The following is a 9,997-nucleotide window of genomic DNA, read 5'->3' as shown; positions in this document are numbered from 1 at the left end:
TCCTTCTCACCTGCTTTGCTCAGTGAATCGGGGCGATCACATTCACTGACCCCAGGCCTGACCTGTTTCTACAAGCAAAAGACGTGAGGAAAGGGATGCCCATTACATAACCTCACAATATCTCCGAAGGATCCATACTTTTAACTCAGAGTCTGGATTGTTGAAACGATTTAAAGTTATTGTTGTCAGCAGAGACCCTTGGAAATCGGAATAATGCTTACCTGCAGCAGCATAAAATAATGTAAAGTACTCCACATGTGTTCTGAAAAACTCTGTATTCTGCAAAATCATGGGCTAGAACACAGGGTTTATGAGGAAAAAAAGGTCAGCAACAACTCTTTTAAGCCCTTGGGGACTCCACATCCAGAGCCCTAATTAAAGTAATAATGATACTCGGGTGAGTTCTAGCCCTTTCCATGGCCATCACCCCTCAGAGCCATCACCTGTGCATCTTTACAGGCCCTCAGAATTACGGGGCTTTGAAGACATTGACTTCTAGTAGAGACCATGTGATCAAAGTGAAAACTCCAGCTCAGGGGTGAACTTCTTCATCAGTTAGTATTTGAATACAGGGAGAAATTTCCTTGCACCTTCTCTGTCTATCCTTACAGCTTCCCAGGTAGCTTATGCTGGAGAACGAAGACTAAGTCACCGATTTCTTATACTGGAGTAGGATGCTTCTAGCAGATTTTGCATGTTTTTTCCTTCAGGTCTTTATATATTGCTGATGTTTTTATCTTTAATCCTGATCTGACCTTGAACCATAATCCCTTCAAATTATTAACATGCCAGGAGAAATTGTAGATGAACCGGAAGGATGTATACAAACTCACCTTATTTTCCTGTGTGTATAAGTTAATTTGAATCAAATAACAGGGGCACGTGGGTGGCCCAGTTGGTAAAGTGCCCGACTTCAGCTCACATCATGATCTCATGATTTGCGAGTTGGGCTGACAGTGTGGAGACTGTTGGGATTCTCTCTCTCTCTCTGTGCCCCTAACCCGCTTGTGCCCTCTCTCTCTCTGAAATAATTAATAAATATCAAAGAAACAACATAGGCAGCAGAATAGACTGTATTTGGGTGTATGATCAAAAATTAAAAAAAAAGAAAAAGAACAGAGACACCATGTAACGGAGAGACCACCCATTACCTTATGAAGATGGTCTATGCTTCATACAGCCCACTGTCCCAGAAATTAACACACACACACACGCCTGCAATCCCTGTTTCTCTATTCAGTGACTCACTCTCAGCTTCTTCATATGTGAACACTCTTGCCTTCTATCCCCCTTCTTTAGATTTCATAACCCTTCAGGCTCTGCCCTTGTGCATGAACCATTTCTGTCCCACCAATTTGACCTCCTTCTACACCTTGAAAGAGGTCATACCCCAGCTCTGCACCAGCTCCCCGCTAGAACAGAGCCTCTGACCACATGGCTGAGCTTCTGCTCTTTGGCAGGAGAAGAAGGTTGGTTTGCGATCAGAGCAAGGAGTTTAGGAAGCAAAAGGTGGGCACTCACATTTGGAGAAAGACATTGAATTCTGAGTTAAGGAGGTCTTGTATTCGAGTGACGAGACATACTTAAACCTTTTGAATTGCTGAGAAAAAAATTTCTGGAAAAAGCATTCATTCCTTTTAATTCCAGCCAAGCGAATATGTGAAGGAGCCAATGAGGGTGTCTGAGAATAGAGGGAGAGTAGGAAAGACCTAAAGTACAGGGTGCCCCAGGGATGTAATGAGAAGAGTGGAGCCTGCTTCTCACTTGGAATGCTACCTGAGCATCATGTACCACAGGCTGAAGGAGAGGGTGCTGTGGTCTGAATGTGGGTGCCCCCTCCAATTCATATCTTGAAATTCTAACCCCAGTGTGAATACTGGGAGGAGGGGCTTCAGGGAGGTTCTACCTCATGAGGGTGGGGTTCTCACCCCTCAGGGAAGAGACCCCAGATGGACCACTTCCCCCTCCCACCATGAGAGGACATGTAAGTCTGCCATCTGGACCCAACCACGCTGGTGCCTTGATCCTGGACCTCTAGGCTCCAGAACAGTGAGACTCAGCTCTGTGTGCTGGAAAGGCCCCCCAGTCAGTGGCACTTGGCTGTGGCAGCCCCAGCAGATGGGGGCAGAGAGTGGCCTCACCTGCCCTGGCTTCTCTCTGTACTGGTCACAGAAGACAGTGCTCTGCTGATGCTCCCAGCCCTTTCCTTCCAGCCGGCTTCTCAAAAGTGGTCCCGTGTGAAATTCCACACAGAAATGCCTCCCTAGTCCTCCTGACTCCTTACCTTCCATTCTGATTCCTGAAAAGTCAGCTAAGGTATCTGATCTTCCCATTCTTTTAGTTCTTCTGCCATCACTTACAGGACTTTACTGTTTTCTTTTGTAAATAGGAATCTTAAATTACGTGGGGCCCTGATTTTAGAATATAGGCCTGTGTTCAAGGTAGGGTTCAAGATCCCTTATCATTTCTTGTGATTCCATTCCAACTTGTAAATTCCATTGCTGGTTATTTTTTCCAAAACAAATTCTGTTCGTGGCGGAGAAGGGGACACGTCTTCTGTAGGTTGTACCTGAACACACCTTATCTGTTCTCCTCTTTTTTCTCCACTGGAACTGCCATCCCTCCCCAAACCACTTCCATCCATGGCAGGACCGTTAACATAATCTTCCTTTCTGAGTTCCACACCACATATGTTCTATCTACCCCTCCCACAATGCCCCCTTCCAAAATGCATGCCCATGCGGATTCTAATGGGGTCATGTACGGTGACCCAGTCTTCTTCCTTCCATATATATATTTCACAAAATATTTTTAAAAAAAAAATTTTTTTTTTCAACGTTTATTTATTTTTGGGACAGAGAGAGAGCATGAACGGGGGAGGGACAGAGAGAGAGGGAGACACAGAATCGGAAACAGGCTCCAGGCTCTGAGCCATCAGCCCAGAGCCTGACGCGGGGCTCGAACTCACGGACCGTGAGATCGTGACCTGGCTGAAGTCGGACGCTTAACCGACTGCGCCACCCAGGTGCCCCCACAAAATATTTATTCCAGTGGATAAATGCAGCAAACAACCTAGACATGAAAGTTCAACAAAGTAATAGGTGAAGGACGTAATATAAATAATTTTATGTGGAATTATTGGTGTTCAGTATTGACTCATTACTGAAAAAACCTAGAAACTAAATCCTTTTGTAGAGGTAACCACATTGTTGTATAACCAACTCTGTGCACAAGGGTACCTGAAAGTATAAAATGATTTCATGTAGGTAGAAGGATAAGAAGGGAAAAGAGAGTTCGGGCCATTTAGAACAATCTAGCAAAGTGTGAGCTTTAAACACGGTATCATGGTAGTAAGGTCTGAAAATAACCCTTAAACTACTGAGGACTTGAAGAAAAGTGAAACTTGAATTTACACAGTGGATATTGAACATTGGGATTTTCTTGCCCAAAGATATGGGAAGAATAATGGGACTGGCGGGGGGGGGGGGGGGCGGTAAGTTTCCTCAGTGGATATTGTAAATCCTGTAACCTTCATGAAAGAGTTAAACCCATGAGATAACAAATAATGACTATTTCTCCATTGACACAAAGCCTCAATTTCACTTCTAAATGGATGGGCATATTGTAAAGAATAAAATGGTTCCATCTTTTACATTTGTTTTTGTCCAGCTGTGAAAGTTTTCATTTATAGTTTCAGATCTCTAGAAACCTCTAGAAGGTAGTTTCCTCTTAAGTATTTCTCCCCATTTATACTTCATCTGAATTAAGACAGACACTGACTCTGTTTCCATCAGCAGGAGAGCAGAGCTGAGAGAGTTTAAGCTCTGGAATTAGAACAATGGCATTCAAAGCTTGGCTTCACCACTGGCTGGTCGTTAGGTCCTACATACGCTTCATCTTTCTTTTCCTCAGATTTACATACCAGGTCAAGAGCAAGACACATGTATTTCCATATAAGAAAAATAAAAGTATTTACCTCAAAGGATTTTTGTGAGGATTAGAAGAGGTCCCAGATATAGAGAGTTCTTGGCACTCAGTAAACACTCATGAAATGATGGGTGTTACTATTACCTAAAATAAAGCACTTAAATAGCATCAAGAAAGCAATTACTCTTGTGCCAAACCTGAGGAGCAATGTGATTCAGACAGTTGTAACTAAGTTGTGGGTCAAAAGGAAGAAATTAAGTTTCTGTTTGGCCAAATAATTGTTGACTGGGTCAGGTAGCATCAGGAGACAGAAACCAGGAACCTGTGCCGATGTCCCTAGAGAAAGGTAAAGTCTCTGTGGAAGCCCCAGGCCCTTAGCACAGACTGAAAGGTGAAAAGCAAATGTTCGAGGTGAACGATCTCAGCCAAGACTCACATGCACCAAGAAGCATTAAAATATAGGTACTTTAATACAACTTGTTACACTTATCATGTCTTTCAATTTTCATAAAATCCTATGGACCAGGAATTATTCAGTTGGACTGGGGGAAGAAGTCAGGTTCCTGAAGGATAGGTGGGCAAATTAATCCTGGGAGGGCACTCCAATATGCTGGGTGACCAGTAGTCTACCTTCACTGCTAGCTCCGGGTGGAAAACAACACAACACACAGAGGCTCAGGATGGGTGGACATTCAACAGTGTTGTTTTCATAATTTGTTACATACTAACTCAATGGAAAAACAATTTATATACTAACTCTATAAAAAAAAAAAGGCATTCTAGGCATTTCCATCAAGGCTGTTGTGGACTGTTACTATTTTCCTTGGCATCTGTCTCCTCTTCTCTGCCAGGATGTTTTTCTCTGGCATTTTCCCCTCATTCACGTGTCTCTTTCTCACTGTGATTTTTTTTTTTATTTTGCTGTTGCTTTTTGAGTCTCTGCGAGCTCTGTATTAATTTCTGCTCCTGCCCATTTGCCCTCAGTTTTCAAATTTTGAAATAAATGGTAAAACAAAATCTCAACAAATATCTGCAAGTTATAAAACAAAACAAAACAGGGGCGCCCGGGTAGCTCAATTAATTGAGCATCCAACTCTTGCTTTCGGCTCAGGTCATGATTTCACAGTTCATGGGTTCGAGCCCCGCATTGGGCTCTGTGCTGACAGTGCAGAGCCTGCTTGGGATTCTCTCTCTCCCTCTCCCTTTGCCCCTCTCCTGCTTGCTTGCTGTCTCTCTCTCAAAATAAATCCATAAACTTTAAAACAAACAAAACAAATGGACATATAAATATGGAAAACACATCAGCGGAGGTTAAAAAACTCAAGAGATGACTCCAACAGTAGAGAAATGATGGAGGATGAAGCCAGTGAACTGAGATTAGAGTAATTCACCCAATCTGAACCACAAGGAAGAATTAGGCTGAAAAATAATGAACAAATCCTCAGGCCTGTGGGACAGTAAGGAAATATCCAGCATTTGTCTCTTTGAAGTCCTAGTAGGACAGAAGAGCGTGCAGTTGAAAGGTTTTGGGAGAGGGCACCTGGGTGGCTCAGTCAGTTGAGCATCAGACTCTTGATTTTAATGCAGGTCATGATCCCACGGTTGTGACATCGAGCGACATGTCAGGCTCTACACTGAGCATGGCACCTGCTTAAGATTCTCTCTCTCTCTCTCTCTCTCTCTCTCTCTCTCTCTCTCTCTCTCCCTCTCTCTCTCTCTCTCTCCCTCTCTCTCTCTCTCCCTCTCTCTCCCTCTCTCCCCCTCTCTCCCCCTCTCTCTCCCTCCCTCTCTCTCCCTCTCTCTCCCTCTCTCTCTCCCTTTGCTCCTCTACCCCACTCACGTGCTCTCTCTCTCTAAAATAAAATAGAAAATTTAGAAAGGTACTGGGAGAAATAGTGACTGAAAACTCCCCAAATTTGGTAAAACATACAAATCTAAAGGTTCAAGAAGCTGAGTAAACCTCAAATAGAATGTACCCCCCACATACACACACAGACACGAATGCGGGAAGACACATCCTAGATAATTTTTTGAAATCTCAAGATGAAAAAATCTTAAAGGTTGCCGCCAGAAATGAGGCATTACCTGCAGGAAACAGCAGTTTGAAGGACAGCAGATTTCTTGTCTGAAACCATGGAAGCCGGAACAGGTAGCACCTTGTTTTTCATGTGTCCATTGCAAATTCAGTATCTGGTGAAACGGTCACTCAGAAATGAGATAGGAATGAGAACATTCTCGTGTAAGGGAAAAAGAAAATAATTGGTCCCGAGCAGACCTTCCTGTAGAAACTGGCTAACGGGTGTTCTTCCAACAGGGAAGAGTAAAAGAAGGAATCTTGGAGCAGAAAGAAGGCACCGCAGGTAGAGTGGAAACATGGCTGTATGCAATAGCATATTCTCCTCCTGATTGTTATAGACAGTATTTCATCCCTGAGACAAGAATCACAGCCCCGTCTGATACTTAGCTCAAGCCTTTGCTGGGATTTTGATAAATGGAACATAGGTTCACGCAAAACCTGAACGCAGATTTCTATAGCAACTTTATCCGCTCTAGCCCCAAACGGAATCAGTCCAGATGTCCTTCAACAGGTGAATGGTTAACTAAACTGTGATGTATCTGTAACATGGACAACTACTTAGCAATAAAAATAAATGCGCTGTTGATCCACCAACAACTTGGATGAATCTCCAGAGAAATACTGAGTGAAAAAAAGCCAGTCCCCGGAGATTATGTACTGTATGGGTCCATTTATATTACATTTTGAAAGGCAAGGTTTTAGGAAAGAATGACAGCTTAGTGGTTGACAGAGTTTAAGAGTAGAAAAGAAGGGTGTGTTAACTATAACTTGTTATTTTCTGCATTTTCTGATGGTTTGACGTAGGGAGGCCTTACTGACTCTGGAAAGATGGCCCCTTCCAGGGCAAGCAAACTCCTAGAGAGCAAACACCTTGCTTAAATGCATCCTTTGTATGCAAGACAACCAATGTAGCACTCCACACCCCCTGACGACTTCCCTAATTGGGCCCTCACACCCCAGGCCACTCTCCAACTGCCCCACTCACCGCAGGGCTGGTGCAGACAACTCACAGTGACCCCTGTGTCCTTGAGCCCACTGAAATTATTCAGGCCAGCCCATCCTGCACCTGCTTCCCCATCCTCAGCTGTTCCTTGCAGTGGAAACCACAGTGAAGCTCCTTGCTTCCAGTCCACTGCTCCCTATGCTGCCGACTGGTCCCGGTGCCTCCCGATGTGGCCCTACAGGGGCCTCCTATTTCTAGAAATCCGTGAGAATATATTTCATCCATCATGACCATCATTTCTAGGTCTGTTTGTCGCACCGTACCTCTAGAAAACAAGTCTTTGGTACATTTTAAAATAGGAGATGGTTGCACTGGCCAATGCCAGCAACCTCTGTGGTATCGATTCAGTTTCTTAACTGTGGTGGTGAATGCATGATGCGTTTGTGTGGAACTCGCAAACAAGTGCCAGGAAAACTTGGGGAATCTGAATAAGACCAGTGACTACATCACCGTCAGTATCCAGGTTGTGATGTTTTACTGTAGCATGCAAAGTGTTTCTGTTGGCAGAGATGGGGAGCAAAGTAGAAAAGGATTCTCTCTCTAGATCATTTCTTACAGTGGCGTGTGAATCTGCAATTAACTGGAAGCAAATTTTAAGTACAAATGTTGGTAAGGCCACGCTATAGAGTTTTATAAAATAATAGAACTCATTTGAATAATGTGGTCTAAGTATAGTTTCATGACTCTAAAATTCATTGGGTAATTATAGACACATTTGTGGATGGGAATTAGGTTTAGAAATATTTTGCTTAGGGAGCTGTCCAGAAGCGTCACTATTTGTTTCTTTGGTTTAAGTATTATTTGCTTAATTAGAAATGGCTCTCTGCCCCTCCCCCATTCATGCTCTGTGTCTCTCTGTCTCAAAAATAAGTAAATGTTAAAAATGTCATCGGTTGTCTGCGAATGAGCAGCTTGTTGGAGAAATTTTGGCAAAATAACGTTTGAGCGAAAGATGTAAAGACAAAGAGGCAGACCGAAACTTCTGTAATGATAGGAAGGGCACATTCTATTAACAGGGAAGAAAAAAAATCTCAAAATGAGCCAACCTGAAAGTGAGTAGGGTCGCGTCTTGGGGAAAACGGGTGATGCAGGCTCATATTTCCCAAAATAAAAACACATCTCAGGAGAGAGCAGGAAGATTCCAGAGGGAAACAGGTTAGTGTCCTCAGAGGAGAGCTAAAGTCATAGAGCTTGCAAACTACCGGTGAGGACTCAGCCCCGCCCATCCTGCCACAGAACCACAAATGTAGGCTCAGGTGACAAGAGACTTGACCGAAGAGACTGGGGCAGTGGGAGGAACGTTCAGGCCTGGAGATGTGCAGGTGTCTCCCAGATCCGGTGGAACCGGGCACCTGCCGTGGGAGGGATGCACCCTGCCAGAATCCAGGGAGTGGCAGGCGATGAGCTGGATTGGCGAGGTGGTGCACCTCCAGTTCTGGAAGGGTTTTCTCAGAGGGGTGGGGTCTGTTCTAGGTGCCAGTGCCCCGGTGTGCCCCAGTCCTGCAGCCCGTGGGGCTAAGAGCCATGGCTAACGGCCAGCAGGTTCAGGAGAGCAGGTGTTTTGCTGGCTTGCTCAGCGGGCAACAGTTCAACTATTCTTATATGAGAAGAACAGAAGGAAGTTTGGAAGGATGTGTCTGGCCTTGTTATAGGCCCGCAAGGGGCCTTTCTGAATCTTACTAAGTTGGACAAGGAAGGCAGCTCTTTGCAACAGGTGTTTCCTGAAACACAGAAGGCAGAAGGTGTCTCTGCACGGTCACTGTGTCCACAGACTATGGGGCTCAAGAAAAGGTCAACAGGTTTCCCCAGAGCCTGGTTCCTCGTTTTTACATATTGGACTACCTCACTACCCGGGCTACTGGGAAGGACTGTCCTGCAGGGGAGGCCTTGGGGACGGCAGGGAGGGACTAGAAGATGCAAAGGAAGGGCCCCTGCGTGGCTCAGTCAGGTAAGCAGCCAACCCTTGGTTTCCACTCAGGTCATGATCTCATGGTTTGTGAGCTTAAACTCTGCCTTGGGCCCCATGCTGTCAGCGCAGAGCCTGCTTGGGATTCTCTCTCTTTCCCTGTCTCTGTCCCTCCTCTCTCTCTCTCTCTCTCTCTCTCTCTCTCTCTCAAAGTAAATAAATAAAAGAAAATGCAAAGGAGTTACAAAATAATGACAGAGATGGTGAGCTTGAGGGGGACAGCAAAGTCTAGTAAGTCTTGCACCGAGAGGGAAAAGGTTACAGGAAAAGGGCAAAAAAGCTACGGTGTTCTTGGAAGTACGGAAGTACATCCCGTAAGTGGGCTTTGCGACAGAAGGTGCTTTGGTTCGTGTTTTTTCCCCCACGTTTGCCTTCTTATTCTTTCCTGAACATTAGGCTTTTATGGTGGTTGCTATAGACCGAAAGAGTGTGTCTTCCCCAGATTCCTGTGCTGAAATGCCGATCCCCAAGGTGACCGTCTTAGGAGGTGGGGCTTTGGGGAGGTGAGAATATGCCATGAGGGTGAAGCCTTCATAAATGAGGTTAGCGCTTTTATAAAACAGACCCCACAGAGCTCCCTTGCCCCTCCCACCATGCGAGGAAGTGGTGAGAAAATGACCTTCATCAGATGCCTAATCCGTTTACGCTGTGATCTTGGCTCCTCCAGCCTCCGAAGTGTGGGAAGTAAGTCTCCGTTGTTTTTTTAACAGCTACCCAGTTTATGGTATTGAGGTTGTAGCAGCCTGAACTAAGAGAGTGCCGCTGTTTCTCTGTATCGACCATGGGGTCCCCCCAGCACACACCCCCCCCCCCGTCCCCATGGCTTAGAGCCACTGGACCCAGAGAGTGTAGGGGAGACTCAAGGGGGGTGAGGGGCAGTTCCCCAGGGCTTCATGTTTTTGCTAAAACTGAGGAAAGCAGATCTCAGACTATCCGGTGCACACTTCCCCCACATGATATTCCAGGCGGGAGAACCGTTTCCTAATAAAAGTGATGGAAGCTCAGTCACTTTGACATTTCAAGC

At 45.1% G+C, this 9,997-nt stretch overlaps 1 long non-coding RNA gene across 1 annotated transcript; it reads right to left on the bottom strand.

The window, feature by feature from the left end:
• Positions 1 to 7,458: 7,458 nt before the first annotated feature.
• On the bottom strand, positions 7,459 to 8,181 carry LOC131506047 (uncharacterized). The gene is made up of 2 exons (XR_009258704.1): positions 8,054 to 8,181; positions 7,459 to 7,587 (listed from the first exon to the last, which is right to left on the bottom strand). It is a non-coding gene; the product is annotated as an uncharacterized LOC131506047 (long non-coding RNA).
• Positions 8,182 to 9,997: the final 1,816 nt, after the last annotated feature.

Source organism: Neofelis nebulosa, chromosome 3, assembly GCF_028018385.1.
Source record: "Neofelis nebulosa isolate mNeoNeb1 chromosome 3, mNeoNeb1.pri, whole genome shotgun sequence".
Lineage (NCBI taxonomy): Eukaryota > Metazoa > Chordata > Mammalia > Carnivora > Felidae > Neofelis > Neofelis nebulosa.
The sequence above is the reverse complement of the archived record's forward strand: the minus strand, read 5'-3'. Positions and strand labels throughout refer to the sequence as shown.